This window comes from Lactuca saligna, chromosome 1, assembly GCF_052625555.1.
Source record: "Lactuca saligna cultivar CGN05327 chromosome 1, ASM5262555v1, whole genome shotgun sequence".
NCBI classification, from domain to species: Eukaryota; Viridiplantae; Streptophyta; class Magnoliopsida; order Asterales; family Asteraceae; genus Lactuca; species Lactuca saligna.
Window position 1 is genome coordinate 159319888 of NC_136417.1, and position 19878 is coordinate 159339765.

The 19878-nt window shown below is 35.7% G+C and overlaps 1 non-coding gene across 1 annotated transcript; it reads left to right on the forward strand.

Moving 5' to 3' along the window:
• Positions 1-2248: 2248 nt before the first annotated feature.
• LOC145028020 (small nucleolar RNA R71) lies at positions 2249-2355 on the forward strand. The gene has a single exon (XR_013675777.1). It is a non-coding gene; the product is annotated as a small nucleolar RNA R71 (small nucleolar RNA).
• The last annotated feature ends 17523 nt before the right edge of the window (positions 2356-19878 follow it).

Sequence of the window (19878 nt, forward strand, 5' to 3'; positions counted from 1 at the left end):
ATCCCCGCATCTAAAAGCTTGATTACTTCCTTCTTAACCACTTCTTGCATGTTCAGATTCATTCTTCTTTGGGGTTGCACTGCCGACTTTGCTTCTTCTTCCAGGTTAATCTTGTGAGAACAATAAGAGGGGCTTATTTGCTTGATATTGGTGATACTCCATCCAATGGAACTCTTTCTCTTCTTTAGGACATGGACTAATTCTTATTTTTTAGATTTGGAAAGGTTAGAAGCTATTATAATAGGTTTTCGATCACCTTCTTCAAGAAATGCATACTTTAAATGACCAGATAGCGTTTTAAGGTCTGATTTTGTGTTCTGTGCACTGGACACATCGAGTCGATATAGATGACTCGTCGAGTTTATGCGAAATTCCTCATTTGATCGTGATTCCTTGTATGGACTCGTCGAGTCTGTGGTGGCGACTCGACGAGTCGTAAATTCTGCACTTTTGACGAAATCATCGTAGTCGGCTTCTTCAAACAGTCTCTCTATCTCTTTAAGGTTCCTTTCAACATCAAATTCTTCTGCAAAATTTATAGAGGAATTGTTCGACTTGCCTTCTTTCCAATCTTCTATTAGTTCGTCCATCATATCTACGGAGAATTTCGTGTTATCACTAAACCTTGGATGCTTCATTGCTTTATCAACTCCAAATGTAACTGATTCGTCTCCCACCCAAAGGGTGAGTTTGGAATCTCGCATATCTACTATGGCATCTGCAGTGTTGAGGAAAGGTCTTCCAAGTATGATCGGGACTTGAGGATCCTCTTCCATGTCTAGTACTATAAAGTCCGATGGGAATACAAACTTCTCCACTTTTACCAATATGTCCTCGCATATTCCTCTTGGAAATGTCACTGTTTTATTTGCTAAGTGTATTGCCATTCAAATTGGCCTTGGCTCTGGAAGGCTTAACTTCTTATAAAACGAATATGGCATGAGATTTACACTTGCCCCTGAATCCGCTAATGCATGTATGGTTGCCAAAGTTCCGAATTGACATGGTAATGTCAAGCTTCCCGGGTCACCTTTCTTTTTAGGCATTTTGTTTAGCATGGCGGCTGAATAGTTTTCATTAAGAACTACCTTTTTTCACTTCTTCCATCCTCTTCCTATTAGTGAGGATTTCCTTTAAGAATTTAGCATACTTTGGCATTTGTGCAACCGCCTCGATGAAGGGCATATTAATTTGAAGGGATTTTACGTGTTCTAGGAACTTTTGATAATCCACATCATGTTTATCTTTTCTAGCTTGACCTAAAAAAGGTAGTGGAGGTTGATAAGGTTTTACAGGAGGTTCCTTTTTCGTTTCATGCTGGGGACTCGTTGATTCCATGTCATCGACTCGGCGAGTCTCGTCGGGTTTCAGAGATTTTGGGGATTTCTTCTTTTCTGCTTCCTCCTGCACCAGTTTGGGATTTTCTTCTGGAATTGGGATCAGAGGGGTAATTATGTTCCCACTCCTAGTTGTCATGATATTTATGTGTGCACCTGTCGGGTTATGTTCGGTATTACTTGGAAGTCCACCAGGTTGTCTCTTGTTTATTTGTAGTGCAAGTTGGCCCAGTTGTTTTTCAATATTCAGAATCAATGCTTGCTGATTTCTAAGCATGGCTTGTTGATATATCATCATGGTTTGATGTTCTTTAATCATCCCTTGTTGCTCCTTTAACATGTTTCGTTGTTCTTTTATTGCAACATCGGTTTCATTGTGTCTCTTTTTAGATGCATCTGCAAATCTCGTGAGCATGTCTTCAAAATCAGATTTCTTCTCTTGCACCGGTTCCTCCTTTTGATAAAAACCCTCTCTTTTTGTTTGAACTTTTCCTCCTTAGCCTTTTTATACTCGTTATACGGGAGCCATTCTCTTTTTGGTTTTCACTAATTGTTATCAAATCGGTCACTACTTGAATAAAATACTTGAGCCTTCTTATCTCTATTCTCATCCAAGTAACAATCCCTTGGGAGGTGAGGTCCATTACAATTCTCACATCCAACTCGAATCGCATGGATTGTTTGATCCATCTTAGCCATCATTGCCGCCATGCTATCATTGACCGTGTTCACTACCCCCTACTTACTTCGTTCTGTGGGTTGTGATATTTTCTAGAATGTTTAGAGAACTCCACAATTAATTCCTTGATCAACAGGGGTGCCTTTTTGTGAGGGGGCCTTGCGAGTCAAGTAACTGCCTTGTTGTAACATTGACTCCATCATAAAAGATGGAGACTTCTTGTTGGCTATTAAGGTCATGGTGTGGGCAATTCCTTAGTAGATTTTTGTACCTTTCTCATGCCTCATAAAGGGACTCTCCAGGTTGTTGTTCAAAGTTGGATATAAATTTCTTTAACATGGCAATTTTAGAAGGTGGGCAAAACTGGTCAATGAATTCTTCTTTCATTTTAGCCCATGTAGTGATGGATCCTGGAGGGAGTGACTTGAGCCAATCTTTTGTAGCACCCTTGAATGTAACTAGAAGCATGCGAAGCAGCTGGGTTTCACGAGGCACATTTGGAACATTAAAGAAATCAGCTACATCATTGTCTTCATCCAAGTGTTTATAAGCATCTCCGTGGTCTTTTCCGTAAAAGGGTGTCTCCTTGAGTTGAGCGAGTATGTGACCCTTGAGCTCAAAAGTGGCAGTCGCTGGAATTACGGGTTGCACAAGCCCCGGGATGGTGTCATCTCGTATCCTCTTCTTCCATTCACCCATGGGAACCTCATCAATGTTCGCCATGGTGTTGTCAAAGCCACCTTCTAGATCGTTGTCTTCTCCAAATTTGCTTTCTTCCCTTTCGGACTCATTCACGGTATCTTCCTTGATTAGATCTTCGTTTGCCAAAGAAGAGGTGTTGGATGCTCCTGATTTTTTGCTATTCTTCTTGCTGAAAATGGACTTTAGATTCTTCAAAGGCAAACTTTTCGAAGAAGTGGATTCTCCAACAGCTTGTCCTTTGCTCTTCTTTAAAGCAGACTCTGGATCTTCAAGTGGAGGAACCAAAGGCGTATTGGATCCTTGGGTCAAGTAACAACTGCAAACAAAACAAAAGAAAAAACGCATAAAAAGAACAAAAAACAAAACTAAAAGTTTTCTGTTCAGCGTTGGACTCGTCGAGTCAGTTCGAAGGGACTTGGCGAGTCGAGTGCAAAAACAGCAAAAATGTTTAAACGAAATTTCCTAAAAACTACTACCAAAAACTCAATCCTAATGCTAAATCTAATAAAAACAGTAACCTTGTGCAAGAAGAATCTCAGACAAAGGATCGATAACAATAGTAATCAATTCAAAGTTGGAACCGTTCCCCGACAACGACGCCTAAAACTTGATGTGTGTGAAACCCACTAGTTTTAATCCTACTAACTTAAACACCATGACAAACACACGAAAGGCAATGTACCTATCAATTAGCAGTTTAGTTCAGGTAAGTAGGGTATCGAACACAGGGAACGACAGATTAAACTAATTACTAGTATTATCTAAAAAATAAATAATAAAAGGAAGAGTTTACTCTAGTTTTGCAAGACTAGAAACTTAAACAATTAACTAAAACCTAAACTATCAACTAAGTAAGCAAAAATCAACTAAATTCAATAATAAAGAAGACTCTTGTTTAGGGTTGACTCATTTGATCCTATGGTTGATTTTATGAAAAGTGCAATGGATTAATCTGTCTTTGGCTACCGAATAAGATGATTAGGTTCACGTTCACTATTAGTAATCCTTAGAAAACCATTTAATCTAAGCAGTGCCCAGTTGCCTAAATTAATGAATTTCCTAGATTATTTATTCAGGTTATGTAAGACTTGTAATGGTTAATTGAATTAGTCTTTTAATTAACCTCTTGCTGATGGTTTGTCACACAAGCTCATACATTAGTTTTCCTATTCTCTATTAACCCTAGTTTCACGTTCACTATTCCTAGGCATATAACCAAAAATCATATGAGATTAGCAATTAAGAGATTGTCATGCAACTTAATCACAGATTAATTAACAAAAAATAGTAATAACTAACACATAAGGGTTTAACAAGCTTACCAAAACAAATCACCAAATAAAGATAATCCAAATCATAAAATCAACACATAATCACAAACTTTGTCTTTCCTAAACAGAAGAAAATAGGTTTAGTTCATGATTACAGCAAAACTAAAGTCAAAAACGAATTCTATTAAATCAAACATGGTTCAACTTAAAGAATAATAAAAGTAAACTTGAGTTTTTCTTTAATTCTTCTCACAATTGGATCTAGGTTTGATTCTCTAACTCCCAGCACTTGAATACGTCTTCTAATCGTCGCTTCTCTCCCTAGGAGTTCATCCAAAAATCGGGTTATGATCAGGAAGTCTCTTTTTATATATTAGAGGCAACTCGTCGAGTCCATGGGGTGACTCGTTGAGTCCCTCATTAAATTCCCATGCCCAACAGGGTAAGGATTCTTCTTGCTTCGAGAACCTTTGTGGGAACTCGTCGAGTCAATGGTCAACTCGCCGAGTTCCTTTTTATTTTTGTCTCTTTTCTTTATTCTTTGATTCCCGAACTCCAAATAGCTATAGCATCTACCTTTTCTTCCAATCACTCCTTTTGAACTGAAAATATAATCCAAACATGATTAAGCACCTTTTGTTCCATAATTGCAATAAATTAGCCAAAAAGTATTAATAATCTATAAAAACTATATGACTTAACATGCACATATCACTATACTTAAAGTAGGGTAAGCATAACTCACTTACCGAGAGGTTTGGCTAGATACCAGGCTTTACGGGGGCAGATCTTCGTCGCTGAATATTTCTAAGAAAGATTCTTGCAACGCTTTACCGCTTATCTTAATTTACTAAAAACTACAAAAAGAGAAGTCGAATCACGAGGTATAGAAATGCTTGGGGGATAAGAAGAGAAAGACTGTTGAATCAAGAGAATGATGCAAGAAATATGAGTGCCTAGAGGCTCTTATTTATAGTAATTGAAATTTCAAAAACTACCCTCTATAGTTACTTAATGACCTTATAGTTATATAAACGACTAAACATCCCTTTATAATATTATTTTAGATAGATTGAATGATATTTGTACTAAACTAATGTCGAAAGTACTCAACACCTAGTCTTATAATGATCGCATCGTCGATATCTTTCTAATGATATATATATATATATATACATACATATATATATATATATATATATATATATATACATATATATATATATATATATATATATATATATATATATATATTTGTATACATATATATGATTTGTACATTATTTTAATACGTACATATGCTATTATAACTTATAACTCGTTCATACGAACTCTATTTTTGACATTCTTTATATCCACGCGTAGCTATCGACGAGATCTACAACTTTCGTTTAGATTCTGTTGGCTAATTTTGAATATATTTTTCGTTCATATTTTTATAAAATTAAATTATTTTGCTAAAATCTTAACTCTCATACGAACTCCGTTTTTGACATTCTTTTTCTCAAAATTCATATTTTAAAGACTACTAAGATTTTCGTTTTGGTGACATTAGCTAAACTCAACCATTCTCTTCGTAGATTTTTATGTTATACATTCATTGTGTGCGGCTGACTTTTATATCTTATAAAAATCATATCTAATTCATATGCAGTCGGATTTCTATGAAATTTATATTTTCGGGATCGGGGAGACGCGTACATTCTGTGTATGTGTATATATATATATATATATGTGTGTGTGTGTGTGTGTTGGTGCACTTATTTTTACGATTTACAGACGATTCGGCTGATTTTTCCTATTTATGTTATAATAATCATGAAACACATAATATTCACATAATTCTTATTTATTATGTGAAATATGTTACAATTGTTAACCATAACTACTACTTTGGTTAAGATTATCTATCCTAGATAATAAAACAAATTATTTTTAACGCTTATTATTGACTAGCCCGAATCTGCGGGTGTTACAATTATCTCCCTTGTAGGATGATTACGTCCCGAAATCATCAATATAACATGGGTTGTATAATGACTCCCTACATTATCTTTTCACCTTAGGTAATAACCATAACTTCTTTTATTCCTTAGAATAAGTATCTTACTCTTGGACTTCTTGACTGCAGTCGGTCTTCAATCTTGCACACGGTCTTTATCCTATGTTGGAATTTCAATCGTAACGTTCGAGTTACAAAATCAATTGTTATTGGAGACTCCTTCTTCTTAACATACTTAAGATAAGTTCTTTCATTTGATTACGATAATAGATTGATGGGTCATGTTCTAATGACTTCTCATCATATGACACAACGCTTAGACTCAGGTCTTTTAGAGTCAAATTCCATAATGGAAGTTTCCTTCTTTCATGTTCTAATTTGATGTAATCACATTCTAGTATGTAGCACTCCTACCTACAAGTTTCGTACTTTCTCGGTGATTACGATACTTCTTTTGATTGCGTCGATTATCTTTCACTTCGATCTTATGGCTTAAGTCTGATGTTACATCGAACTTGGTTCTCTAAACCACGTAACATACTTATCTTAGTTGGACTAGATTTAATACGACTACTAGGGTCGGAATAACAATAATCTTCTTAGTCACTACCGAAAAAATGGCAACGACATACATGAATAAAAAAAATCAATTACTGGCACCTTGGTAACCTTGTGACTTTCCCTGATCAATGTGCAAGTCCTGTGCTTCCGATAGTATATGCCTCTACTACCATTCACACTTACTCATACTCGTTCCAGGTATTGTCTCGTAGTTTTCCAAGTCACCATACAAGAATTTCACATAGTTATTTAACACATCAGATAACATAACTAATGTTTATATTATTTCTTGAAACGGTTATGAAGGTATTCAAGTTCACCTTATACTATGCATCTAATAGGCTACACCACATGATAGTATTTGCATGGCTACTTCATATCTTGATCTTCGGATATAAAGTCCTCACTTCTGGTTCCGTGCATTGTCACCGACTTCGTCGTGGATCATCTCGAATGCTCTTGCCTTTGGCTTTGGCGGTGCATTTGGGTTAATAGCTCATTCCCTTTTTAGGCAATCTTGCTTGAAGTACCCCTCCACACTACATCCGTAACACACCCTTTTGTTGAATGTACATGCATTGACGTAATGCCCAAACATTCCACACTTGAAACATCTCACATCATCACCACATTTTCCAAAGTGTTTCTTCTTGAGCTTATTGCACCATCTTGCTTCACCTCCTTCTCCTCCAGAGTTTAAGAATTTTCTCTTCTTGGTTGACCTTGAAGAACATTCAGACTTTCTCTTCTCGCTAACTTCAACCTTATTGGCGAATCTGCTCTTGATCATCTCCACAACAGACTTAGCAGCCCAGATAGCCTCCTCCAGAGTAGGTGCCTGGCATACTGGCACATTATACTCTCATGGTAGTCTCTTCTTATACTTATCGACTTTCGTTAGTTCGTTAGGGACGATGCACAAATAAAACTCCATCTTGTCTATGAAAGCATTGGTATATTCGTCAATGCACTTGCTTCCCTTCTTCAGTGTTAAAAACTAATTCTCTAGTTCTAGCATGTTCTGAGCTAAGCAGAATTTGAGTTTGAAGTGGACCAAGAACTCTGCCCAAATTAGTTGTAGTGGCTAATTGGGGCTAATGATCTTTCCTGTAACACCCCGAGTCTCTGGTATAAACTTTATAGTCTTATATTTCCTTTTTTAAAAATTCGACTAGATGAGTTCGATACCCTAAATCATAGAGTAGGAACAGATTTGGCCGTGTGTCTTAAGTGACCAAATCGACGAGTGGGAGGACATGACTCGACGAGTTGGATCTGGAGGATGAAACCCGAATCTCCAAGGTTTTAAACCCTATTTAAAGGGTCATGAGCCTCCCTTAGACTCCTTTACAACCCCCTTTGAGCTCAGAAACCCTAAATCGTGTTTTCTCTCCATATTTGTGTGTTATTAAGCTTGGAAGGTGGATCTGTTGGGTTTCGATCATTCTAACACTCCTATGGCGTACATGCAACACTAGAAACCTTGGATCTATGTTTTCTTTAAAATACATGCAAATTTGATTTCCAAGTTTACAACCTAACTAGGATGTTTTGGGGTTCTTGTAATATAAAATTTAAGTAGAATAACATACCTCGCTTTTGTGGTTGATTGCTTGGAGTTGTAGAGCCTAACAACAATAGTGTGGATGCCTCAAGTGGTGTCATAAATCACCCAAAACAACTTGGAAACACTTAAGAGAATATGATGCTTGCTAAAATCGGCCCACCCTTGTTTCTCATACACACTAGTGCCAATTCTAGAACAAAGGACCTCTTTATATACTATGGAGGATTAGGGTTAAACCCTAATACCTTGACTCTTCATTTACCTAGGATCCATGGGTTAAAAGCTCCATGGACTATCCGTGAACTTCCATATACTCAGCCCATCCTAAATAAATCTTTGTCCAATACATATATATGTAAGAGTCCATATTTAATTAGACTTTTTTGATCACTAAATTAATTCTTTATCAACACTAGTTAAATAATATGATTCATATTAATATATTATAACTGATAATATATTAATATATCAGAAACATCTTATTCTCAAAAAAATATCCATACAAATTGTTAGGTGAAGTGCAACCCAAATGTACCATGCCGGGTTGGGTCAAGTTCATATCAAATATAGTTATGGACTTAGACACATTATCCAATAGTCTCCCGCTTGGATAAGTCTGATAACTATAGTTTCAAGTATAACTTCAGGAACCAACCATCAATCGTAGCTCTTTTAAAACTTTGTTGATCTATGAAGCGCCATTTTAGATAAGTCTGTTCTCAAGATATCAACTGGACAAATACATGGAACAATGTTGTACTTATTGTCCAACAGTTGTTTCTCGATCTCTGATTTGTTTGACATAGAACTAAATTGAACACATGAATTAGGTTCTGATCGGGCCCGATACATAAGTCAAAACCAAATCATTGAGGGGCCCAAATATCGCTTCTATTGCTTGAAGGAACAGATAAACTTCACACATATGCTTGTACTAACTACTAGTTGAATTATGCACACAAGCACGTTTTATGACATAAAGTTACTAATGTGTTTTCATATAATTAATGGATAACCAACTCATAGTCAATGACTCGTATCTTTAGTTTTGAAGATATTAATGATATTACCATCTCACGATCACTCGAGATAGATTCCATGAAGTGATACTAGTGAGAGTGGGTTTAATCCAATACTTAGATGTTATGAGCACTCATGAATGTTGCAACAACCATTACTATGTCTAATGCACCTTAGACAAATCATACACGCTAAATTCATGACAATCTTAATTCAATACCTACTTCCAACGAATGACCAACTGTCAAGAGTTTGAATAAAATAATTATTCTGGAAGTCAAAACATGCAAAATTAAAACAATAGTAAACGATCAACATAAGATAGTAACACTTTACTCATAAATAAATAACAACTTTTATTTAATCATCAAATGTTAATTACACTTTACAAGTTTCAAAAAACTGTCTAATTATTAAAACTAATATTGTCTCTCAGCCCGATGCTCCTTGCATGTTACGAATGCCTAACCCTAGTCAGTCCCTTCGTGAGGGGATTTGCAGGGTTCTCTTCTGACGATAAACTTTTTGCCATGAGGAGTCCTTCTTCTATCTTGTGTCTTATGATGTGATATTTTCTGTCAATGTGTCTAGATTTGCTATGATCTCTTGGTTCCTTGGCTAAGGTAACCGCACTATTTCTGTCATAGAAAATCTCCATAGGCTCCTGTATAGCTGGTACAACTCCAAGGTCTCCAATGCAGTCTTCAGCCATATCGCCTCTTTTGTCGTTGCACTCACTACTATGTACTCTAATTCACAAGTAGAATAAGCTAATGTCACACCCCGCTAAAGCGGAAACACGAGGCGTGACCGTATAAATGGTTTCAAAGAAAAAGTTAAAAGACACCAATTTTAGTATTAAAATTCATTACAAATTTACAATGGGTTTGAACAAATTTTAAAAGAAATTACAATGTAAATTGAAATAAAACACATGTGAACACTCCTAACAGTGATGTATCCCTAAGTGCCACTTACTCGATGATTCCTGAAAAAGCATGTAAAACGAGCGTCCACTATAACAATAGTTGGTGAGTACTCACAGATAAACAAAATAATATTGGTTCCATGAATTGAAATCAAAAGTTTTGATAAAAGTTTCCAATAATAAAAGTATATTGTTAAAATGAGTAAATAAGTTTGTAAAAACAAAGTTCTTTGTCATCAGGAGAGATAAAGTATGTTGCCCAAATAAGATGCAACATTAATATTCTCATGGAAGATAAAGTTCGTTACTCAAAGGAGTAAACAGGTTTCATTGCTAAAATGTGCAATCAATTTCGTTGCTACAAGGAGCAAACAATTTCATTGCTAAAACAAGTATATAAGTTTTCAGTAATAAAAGTTTGTTGCTATAATGAGAAACAAATTTTATTGCTATAATAAGTAACGAGTTTGTATGTGTATGAGAAAACAATGAGTTCCCAACCAAGCGTATGACTGATGCCCTATCAAGATCTATGCTTATGGTTCCATTGATTATATGGTATCATGCACTCTAGCAATCGTGCGAGTGGGGAGTTGTCAATTCCTAATAGCGCTATCCATAATGACCATTGGATCAAAGAGTTAATGGTTGGAGAAAAGTGTAAGGGAAGAGACTTAAGACGATAAGTTCTCATGTTCTGTGTTGTGTTGCATAGACATATATAGAGAGATATAGCAATAAAAAATAAATCAAGTTTGATACAAATCAATTTAAATACAACAAAAAAAAAATAGTTTTTCGGACATGCTTTTCCACCCCAAAACATAAAAACCGAAAATAGGGGAGTACGTGAATAGTCACAATATGCAAAATATAGCAACCAAGTTTACACGAGTCAAATAAATACAACGAATATAAATAGTTTAGGACATGCTTTTTCCAACCCAAAATATTTAAAAACTGAAAATAAGGGAGTGCGTGAATACTCACAATATGCAAAATCTAGCAACCAAGTTTTTACGAGTCAAATAAATACAACGAATATAAATAGTTTAGGATATGTTTTTTCACCCCAAAACATTTAAAAACCGAAAATAGGGGAGTGCGTTAATACTTACAATATGCATTGAGATGATGCAAATGATGCCTTGTTCTACGCTCCACTCGCACAACTATCGTTTTCCTATAACGATGTTACACACTAATGAGTCTCTAATTGAAATCTAATACTAGTATACTTACTAATACAATAGAATTATGCCAATAATGTGCCAAAATTTAATATTTTTAAGTTACAAACATTTTTCTGAAATCGTGAAATTTTATAACTCGTGTGATTAAGATAATTTTGGATATCATTTTCCATATTTTGTAATATTAATTAACGCTATTCAATACATTTAAATGTGTTTTAAACTCCTAAAAATCCAAAAATATTATCAAAAAATTTCCAAAATTCATCAATTTTTAGATTTTTGTTCTGAATACAGTAGACGTCTTCCAAAAATTTTCGTTTGAATTTTTGATGTGATTAATTATTTTTCAAAATTTTATGCCTTCATAACAATATAAATTCTTGAAAAATAGAATCCAGATGACAAAAAATTACCAAACGTTTTATAATACTGCCATTAAATATACTTAAGCTGGGAAAAATATAAAAATGGATTTCTAAACTATTTAACCCAATTTTATGATTTTTGAACATTTATTCTAATAAAAACTGAAATAAATAGAAAACAGTTTCTAAAATTGCCCAAACTTTTTGTATTAATGTTATTAAATATTATTAAGCTGGGAAAAATATAAAAATGGATTTCTAAGCTTTTTAACCAAATTTTATGATTTTTGTGCATTTATTCTATTAAAAATTGAAATAAGTAGAAAACACTTTCCAAAATTGCCCAAACTTTTTGTATTAATGTTGTTAAGCATTCAAAACTGGGAAAAATATAAAAATGGATTTCTAAACTGTTTAACCGAATTTTATAATTTTTGTCCCTTTATTCTAATAAAAATTGAAATAAATAGAAAACAACTTACGAAATTTCTCAAAGTTTTTGTAACATTGCTATTATACATATAAAAGCTTTGAAAAATATACAAGATATTTTTTAAATAGTTTTGCTATTTTTCTTTGTTTAATCCTTTTCAATAATCATTAATTGAAGAATGATTATTAAATAGTTAAAGTAAATTACCAAAATTTTTATAAACTTTATTTAAAGTTTAAATAATCTGCGAAAAATCTCAAAGGTGGTTTTTATCTTCTGAAATCCAATTTTGTGGATTTAAGTGTATTTAATCTTAGAAAATAGGGGAAAAATAATAGAAAAATCATCAAAATTTTTATTTAGAGTTCTAATATATCTTGAGTTCTTCTGGTAAATTTTCATGAATTTTGGATTAGTAGAACTATTTTTCCTGTTTTTAGTCCATTATAAACACAAAAATCAAGAAAAATAGGAATGCATTATGAAAAATTCTAAAAATGTGTTTCTTAGTCTTGAACATAGGGTAGGAGCTGCGAAAATTAAAATTATTAAATACCCTTTTCACCATCTCTAAAGTGGTTTTGTGATTTATTGGGGCTAAACAAAAAGAAAATTCGAAACCACACTAAATAGTAACAAAAATCGATGAAACTTAATGAGAAGTCGTTATCTGGCATAGGGGTCATCCACGAATTTACCTAGGATTTATAGACCTCAGAAAGTATTTTATATGATTTATTTCCATATTTCATTGCAATAATTATAATAATTCAAGAAAAATGATTGATTTTCCAGAAAATTTGTAGAACATCTCATTTTGTTGGTGGAGTACAGGGAAAAGTAAGATTTGATTAGAAAAGGAGTTTTAGATATTTATTTGGAAATAAATCATTCTTGAACCTATTTGAAAGCTTTTTAACAACAAACTTTGATCATCAAGCATCTGAGCTTGAAGATCATCACATACATGTTGGTTTGAAGACCATTAATGAGTTTGAAATGTTCAAAAATCATTTTTGATAGAAAACTTTGGATGCATGTGGTGTTTTTCGCACAAACTTGTAGAAAAAAGTGCATTATGTTGATTTCGACTTAGGTTTTGGTGCTTGGATTTCACCATTTACAACATGGATGTTGTTTTTGGGTGAAATAATACCACCACCATCATCAAAACCGTGAGTTTGAGCAAGTGTTTGGGACATTTCCAAGTAATTGCTCCTCCATTTAGGGTAAAGACCGAGCCTGACTGAGAGCAGACCATGTTTGGAACTTTTCCAAGTAATCACTATACACTTCTACTCTCAAGTCATCACTCACACCGAGGGTAAGAACCCAGTCCTTAGTCCTCAGTAGGTACTTCAGAATATTCTTTACCGCAGTCCAGTGAGCCTTGCCAGGGTTTCCTTGTTGTCTGCTGACCATGCTCAAAGCAAAGGCCAGATCAGGACGAGTACAAGTCATAACATACATGATCGAGCCAACAGTGGAAGTCTGGCATAGTGCTGGATTGGTAAGTCTCCATTCTTGGAATTGTCCATGTTGACCCTCTCCAACACTTTATCCAAGTAGGTACTCTAACTAAGTCCAATTAATCTTTTACTCCTATCTCTCAGTATTCTTATTCCTAGGATATAGGCAGCTTCTCCATGGTCCTTCATAGCAAAACAGTTCCCAAGCCAGGACTTAACCTACTGCAAAGTTGGGATGTCATTTCCTATGAGCAGTATGTCATCCACATATAGTAGCAAAAAAGCTAACTATACTCCCACTAGCCCTAACATATACACAAGACTCATCCTCGCACCTCGAAAAGCGAAAATCTTTTACTTTCTCATCGAAGCAAAGATTCCATCTACGAGATGCTTGTTTCAACCCATAAATGGATTACTCAAGCTTACACACCCTATTAGGGTACTCTGCATCGACAAAACCCTCTAGCTGAGCCATGTAAACATCCCCAGGCAACTTTCCATTAAGGAAAGCAGTTTTGACATCCATTTTCCATATTTCATAATCATGAAATGCAATTATGGTTATCAGAACCCTAATAGACTTAATCTTTGCTACTAGTGAGAAGGTCCTATCATAATCAACTCCCGGAGTTTGAGTAAAGCCCTTCGCCACCAGTTGCGATTTGTAAGTGTGCACCTTCCCATCCATGCATGTCTTTTTCTTGAAGATCCATTTGCACCCAACTGTCTTACAACCTGGTACATTATCAACCAAATTCCAAACTTCATTGTCATACATGGACTGAATCTTGTTGTTCATAGCCTCCGTCCATTTAGCATACTCGGGGCCTGCCATGGCTTCCCTGTAATTATTAGGTTCATCCAAATCTATCAATGTATTGTCACTGATAAATGTATCAACTTCATTAGTGATGTGATAACCATAATAACAGTTCGGTGTGCTCCTAACTCTAGTGGAACGCCTCGGAGGTACGAACTCATCTATCGGCTCAACAGGAGTTTCCTCCTCAGTTGGTAGCTAGTGTTTGAGGTTCCTTCACCACTTGACTCTTGAAGATCTTCAATGTCAATTTGCCTCCCACTGTCTCCTTGGTTTATAAATTCTCTCTCATGAAAGACTCCTCTTCTTACCATAAAGTCCACATTCTCACTGGGTCTATAGAAGAGGTAACCAAAGGATTTTTGTGGGTAGCCGATGAAAAGGACACCTCTCACTTCGAGGTTCGATCTTTTCGTGAGACTCACACCTCACAAAAGCCTTGCAACCCCAAATCTTGATGTGGTCTAGATTTGGAACTATCCCAGTCCACATCTTGTGAGATTTTTTCGCAACCTTTTTGGTAGGAACTAGATTAAGGATATGGGAGGCAATCTCTAACGAATACCCCTAGAATGAGATTGCTAACGAAGCTTAACTCATCATGGAACAAACCATGTCCGACAAGGTTCAATTACGCCTCTCAACCACACCATTCAGATGTGGTATCCTAGGAGGTGTCAATTGTGAGACAATCCTACATTCCTGAAGATAGTCAAGGAACTTAATACTAAGATACTCTCCTCCCCGATCGGATCGGAGTATCTTGATGTTCCTGCCCAGTTGATTCTCCACGAACTGCTTAAACTCTTTGAACTTTTCAAAGGTTTCTGACTTATGTTTGATTAAGTAGATATATCCATATCTACTGTAATAATCAGTAAAAGTCACGTAGTAGCGTTTAGCATCCCTTGTGGTGGTTTTGAATGGTCCACACACATCTGTGTGTGTGAAGTCCAACAAACCTTCACCCCTCTCACAAGTACCAGTGAAGGGTGATTTTGTTATTTTCCAAGTAAACAAGACTCGCAACTATCATTTGATTTTAGGTCAAATGATTCCAAAACTCCAACCTTTTGGAGTTGTCCTATGCGCTTCTTGTTGACACGCCCAAGACGACAATGCCACAAGGATGCTTTATCCAAGGTAATCGAAGAATCAATATGAAATACATTATTTCCTAAGATGTCTCCAATCGACACAGTTTCATATACACCATCACAAGGTAATGCTTTAAAATAAAACACATCATTATAAAAAGCATCAATAACACCAATTTTATTATCAAATGAAAATGTGAATCCTTGCTTGTACAAACTATGAAAGGAAATAATATTTCTCTCCATTTCTGACGAGTAACACCATTTATTCAAATCCAAAATAACCCATTATTAAGCAATAAATAATAAACTACGATCTTGGTTACATGTGATGCTTTCCTATTGCCCATGATTAAGTTTATCTTCCCGTGCTCCACTTTTTCACTAATTCTTAGGCCCTGGAAATCACTACAAATGTGAATACCACAACCTGTATCAAGAACGCAAGAGTTAGTATGCAATGAGTTTTTAGACAATATGGTATAAACACCTGCATGGGTGTGTCTAACATTCCCATCCTTTACATCCTGCAAGTACTTAGGGGAGCTTCACTTCTAGTGCCCCTTTTGGTGGCAGTAGAAGCATTGTGCTTCCTTTGGGTTTGAAGGAGGAGGAATGGGACCTTTCTTGGTCCCACTTAAAGAGGAGCCATCAAGAGACTTTCCCTTGGTACCCTTTGGAGTGGGATTCCTTTTCTTCCCTTTTCCTTGCCTAATTGCTAGAATAGGGGTTGTTGTAGGAGTAGGAGTAGAAGTAAAAACTACATTACCTTCAAGGCCATTTTCAACCATCCTTAAAAGTCCTTGAATTTTGCTAAGCTTGACTTCCTCCTTGTTCATATAATAAGTCATACGAAATTGATCATAAGTTAGAGGTAAGGAATGTAGAATGATATCAATTGCCATGTCCTCAGGAAAGTCCACATTAAGTTTCACCAACCGGTCCACAAACCTTTTCATTTTCTGCAAGTGATCGGTGATTGGTTCACCATCCTTCATCCTGGCTGTTAACATGGAAGAGATGTTTTCATACCACTCTTGACGCGCGCTCTGATGGTACCTTTCCATCAGATCCTGGTGCATCTCATAGGGGTAGAAATGTTCATAGGATTTTTGGAGTTCGGTAGTCATGGTAGCCAACAAATTGCAGGACACTTTAGTAGCATCCCTCTCATGTGCAGCAAACTCTGCAATCTCCTCGGGAGTAGTAGTGGACTCATTGATAACCTTAAGCTCCTTGTCAAGGACATATTCCTTGTCCTCATAGCGGGTAATCATCCTGATGTACCTAATACATTCATTGAACTTAGAACCATCAAAAGTGACTTTCCCACACAAGTTCATGAGGGAAAAAGAACCTGTAGGGTTTGAGCTAGCAGCAGTGTTCGAAGACATCTGAAAGAAAAGAAAGACAAGTTTTAATTAGATAAGAAGTCCTTAATAAGTCACCCAGATGAAATATTAAGGTTATGATCCTATAAACTATTTTATAACTTAGAAGAGGGATGTCGTAATCCAAGCTATAAAATATTTGAAGGTAGGTAAATGGCGATTTACCAATTTTCACCATTCGAAACAAAATAAATTATTAAGTTTTAATTGGATTTGAAACTCCTAGATCTTTTGAGATACATTGAAATTTCAATGGCATGTTTAAATATCGATTGTACCCTCTCAATTTTGTGACTGGGATGTTGAGGATCACAAATAAGGTGTGAATAACCATGAAAATTGACTTGGTACCATTAATTTTATCACCTAATCGATGTACCAGTTAACCACATGCACTCCATCGATCTATGATAAAACTTAAGTCATCCTTTTCCACTCTTATTAGTCCTTGTTAGTGCGTTGGTTAACCACACACGCTCCATTAACGACTTGGTAAGGTGCAAACTATAATTTCATGGGTTAGCACCTATTTCACATTTTCTTAAAGTAACTAAGATTGGGAATTAATAAAGGTTTAGTTACTTTATAATTTCATTATATGTTTAATGAGGATTAAGTTCCTATCCTACCCGTTCGGCTAACGACCCTCCACCAGTCAAGGAAGCGGTGGGTGAGATTGGACACCCATTAAACCACGATTTTATAGGAAGTAACCTTATACCCCCTTATAGTCCGACTTCGTGAATGAGGCCTACCAACAGTAAGACTGACGTATTCTTATACATATATATAGTAATTAAACATTTAATATTATAGAAGTATAAAGGTTGAATTTTAAACTTTTAAAATTCTAAGGTTCAATTTTGAATTAAAGTATTAAAGTGTGAGACTTTACAAATTCCAAACTTGAAGGCAAGTTATGAAACTATTCAAGACCTTTCAACTTCATAACTTATGAGTTAATGGATTATTAAAATGAGTGACCTTTCATTTTATTTAACCTATGAGTTTTAATATGGACTTTAAAAGAGTGACTTTTCGTAATCTATAACTTGAGGACAAACTATGGATTCCATTAAAACACATAATTGATCAAGAATTAATCATTAAAAAATTCAGCAAATAATTTCTATGATCTAACAATAACTCATAGTGTCACACCCCAAAACCGGAACGGCGGAAACGTTCTGGGGTGGATGACGTCATGTCAAGTATCACAACACATGCATTATAGTAATCAAAGTACAACAAAACATTGCATTAATAGTAATAGTTTTACATGGTTACATTAATACATCAAAGTAATACAAGTAATAGAATAAATACAGCATGGTACTAAGCTATCTTCATCAATAGCTCCGGTGATGTACCTGTCTAATGCTAACCTGAGAATACAAGTTATTTGAAAAGCGAGTATCAGCATTTTTACCAATGCTAGTGAGTTCATAAGTATTTAGTGACATTTCATTCAAGTAACTTCATAAAGTAATAGTTTAAGTGCTTACAGTGTATTAGAGTTCTTTCCAGAAAATCCTATATTTTCTTTAATCAATGCAGCCTTCTACCAAGACTGGTCAGTGTTATGTGGTAAAAAGTGGTTTTCCCTTAATCGCTATCATTATCAAAATGCTGAATTTGATTATTAAAGAAAGCATGAGATAATAGGGAAATAACATATGCCTCAGCAGTGAGGACTGCAGACTAAGGCAAAGGAACCATAGACTCCCAGAGAGTATCGAACGAACGACACACCTGGCTCAGTTTAACAAATAGAGACACAGACCCCAGAAGGTACTAAATGAAAGGTATAGCTGGTAAGGCCCAAAGTAGTGAATACAGACCGCATGCAATATATAATGAAAGATACGTCTTGTAAGGTCAAAACTGTGAATAAAGTGGATACAGTGGACACAGTGGATACAGATCCTAGACAGTATCAAATGAATGATGCATCTCGTAAGGTCTAAAACAGAGGATACATACCGCAGCCAGTATCAAATGAAAGATACATCTTGCAAGGTCTAAACAGTGTGACTCTGAAAAGTGAGATACCAGCATACAATGTAAATTGCCGATGAAATACCGTTACCTTAAACCCATGAATTATAAGGTAACCCGGGATACTCGTAACCGTACTGATTAGAGTACCAGACGCCCTACAAGCATGTAAAATGTGACATTTGTCACCCGTTGGCTTGGTAGGCCGGGACTGTAGCTAGCAGTCTGGGTGCGGGGTTGTCAATCCCGTATAGATCTATACACAAAATGTCCGCTCTCCCTACAAGAGACTCTGGTTACCAACTAGACGATGGAGAAGGCCGTGTCCTGAAGATGCATCCCAAATAGTGGGTCGAGGATTCCAAATAGTGGGTAGTGTTTAAGTGTTGAACTAGAGGTAGAGACTTCCCAATAGTGGGTTTCTAATGTAAGTATAGACTAGAGGTAGAGACTCTTTACTGAACTGACTAGAGAATTCCTATCTGTCCATACTCATACACATAATATATAACTAATCAATCAAACGACCTTCGGGCGGCCATCTAATCCCACCAGACCACATCTCAACGAAGAAAAGGAAATAGGGCAGACGAGCCTTCCTAAGTCTTTCAATCATTACTTATATGTACCTATATAAGCACAGACATACATCTAACTACGACTGAGTGTGTATCAAGTAGAAGTGGTCTTTATGAAGTAGAAGTGTCTAACAAGTGAAGTAGAAGTGGTCGCAAGTGAAGTAGAAGTGTCGAACAAGTATAAGTGTATCACGAAGTAGAGACGATAATAAGTGAAGCAACAGCGTATCAAGTATAAGTGAAGTAGAGTCGATATCAAGTATAAGAGAAGTATAATCGTATCACTAAGTAAGAGTGCGAATAAGTATAAACGTCCATCAAGTACAAGTGACTTCAAGTATAAGTGAAAGCGTTACAGAGTAGGAGTATAAATAAGTATAAGCGAAGTAGTCGTATTTAACAAGTAAAGTATATGTCGAAATAGGGAATCTTTGATGAAAGACCTTTATGTCCAGAGAAAA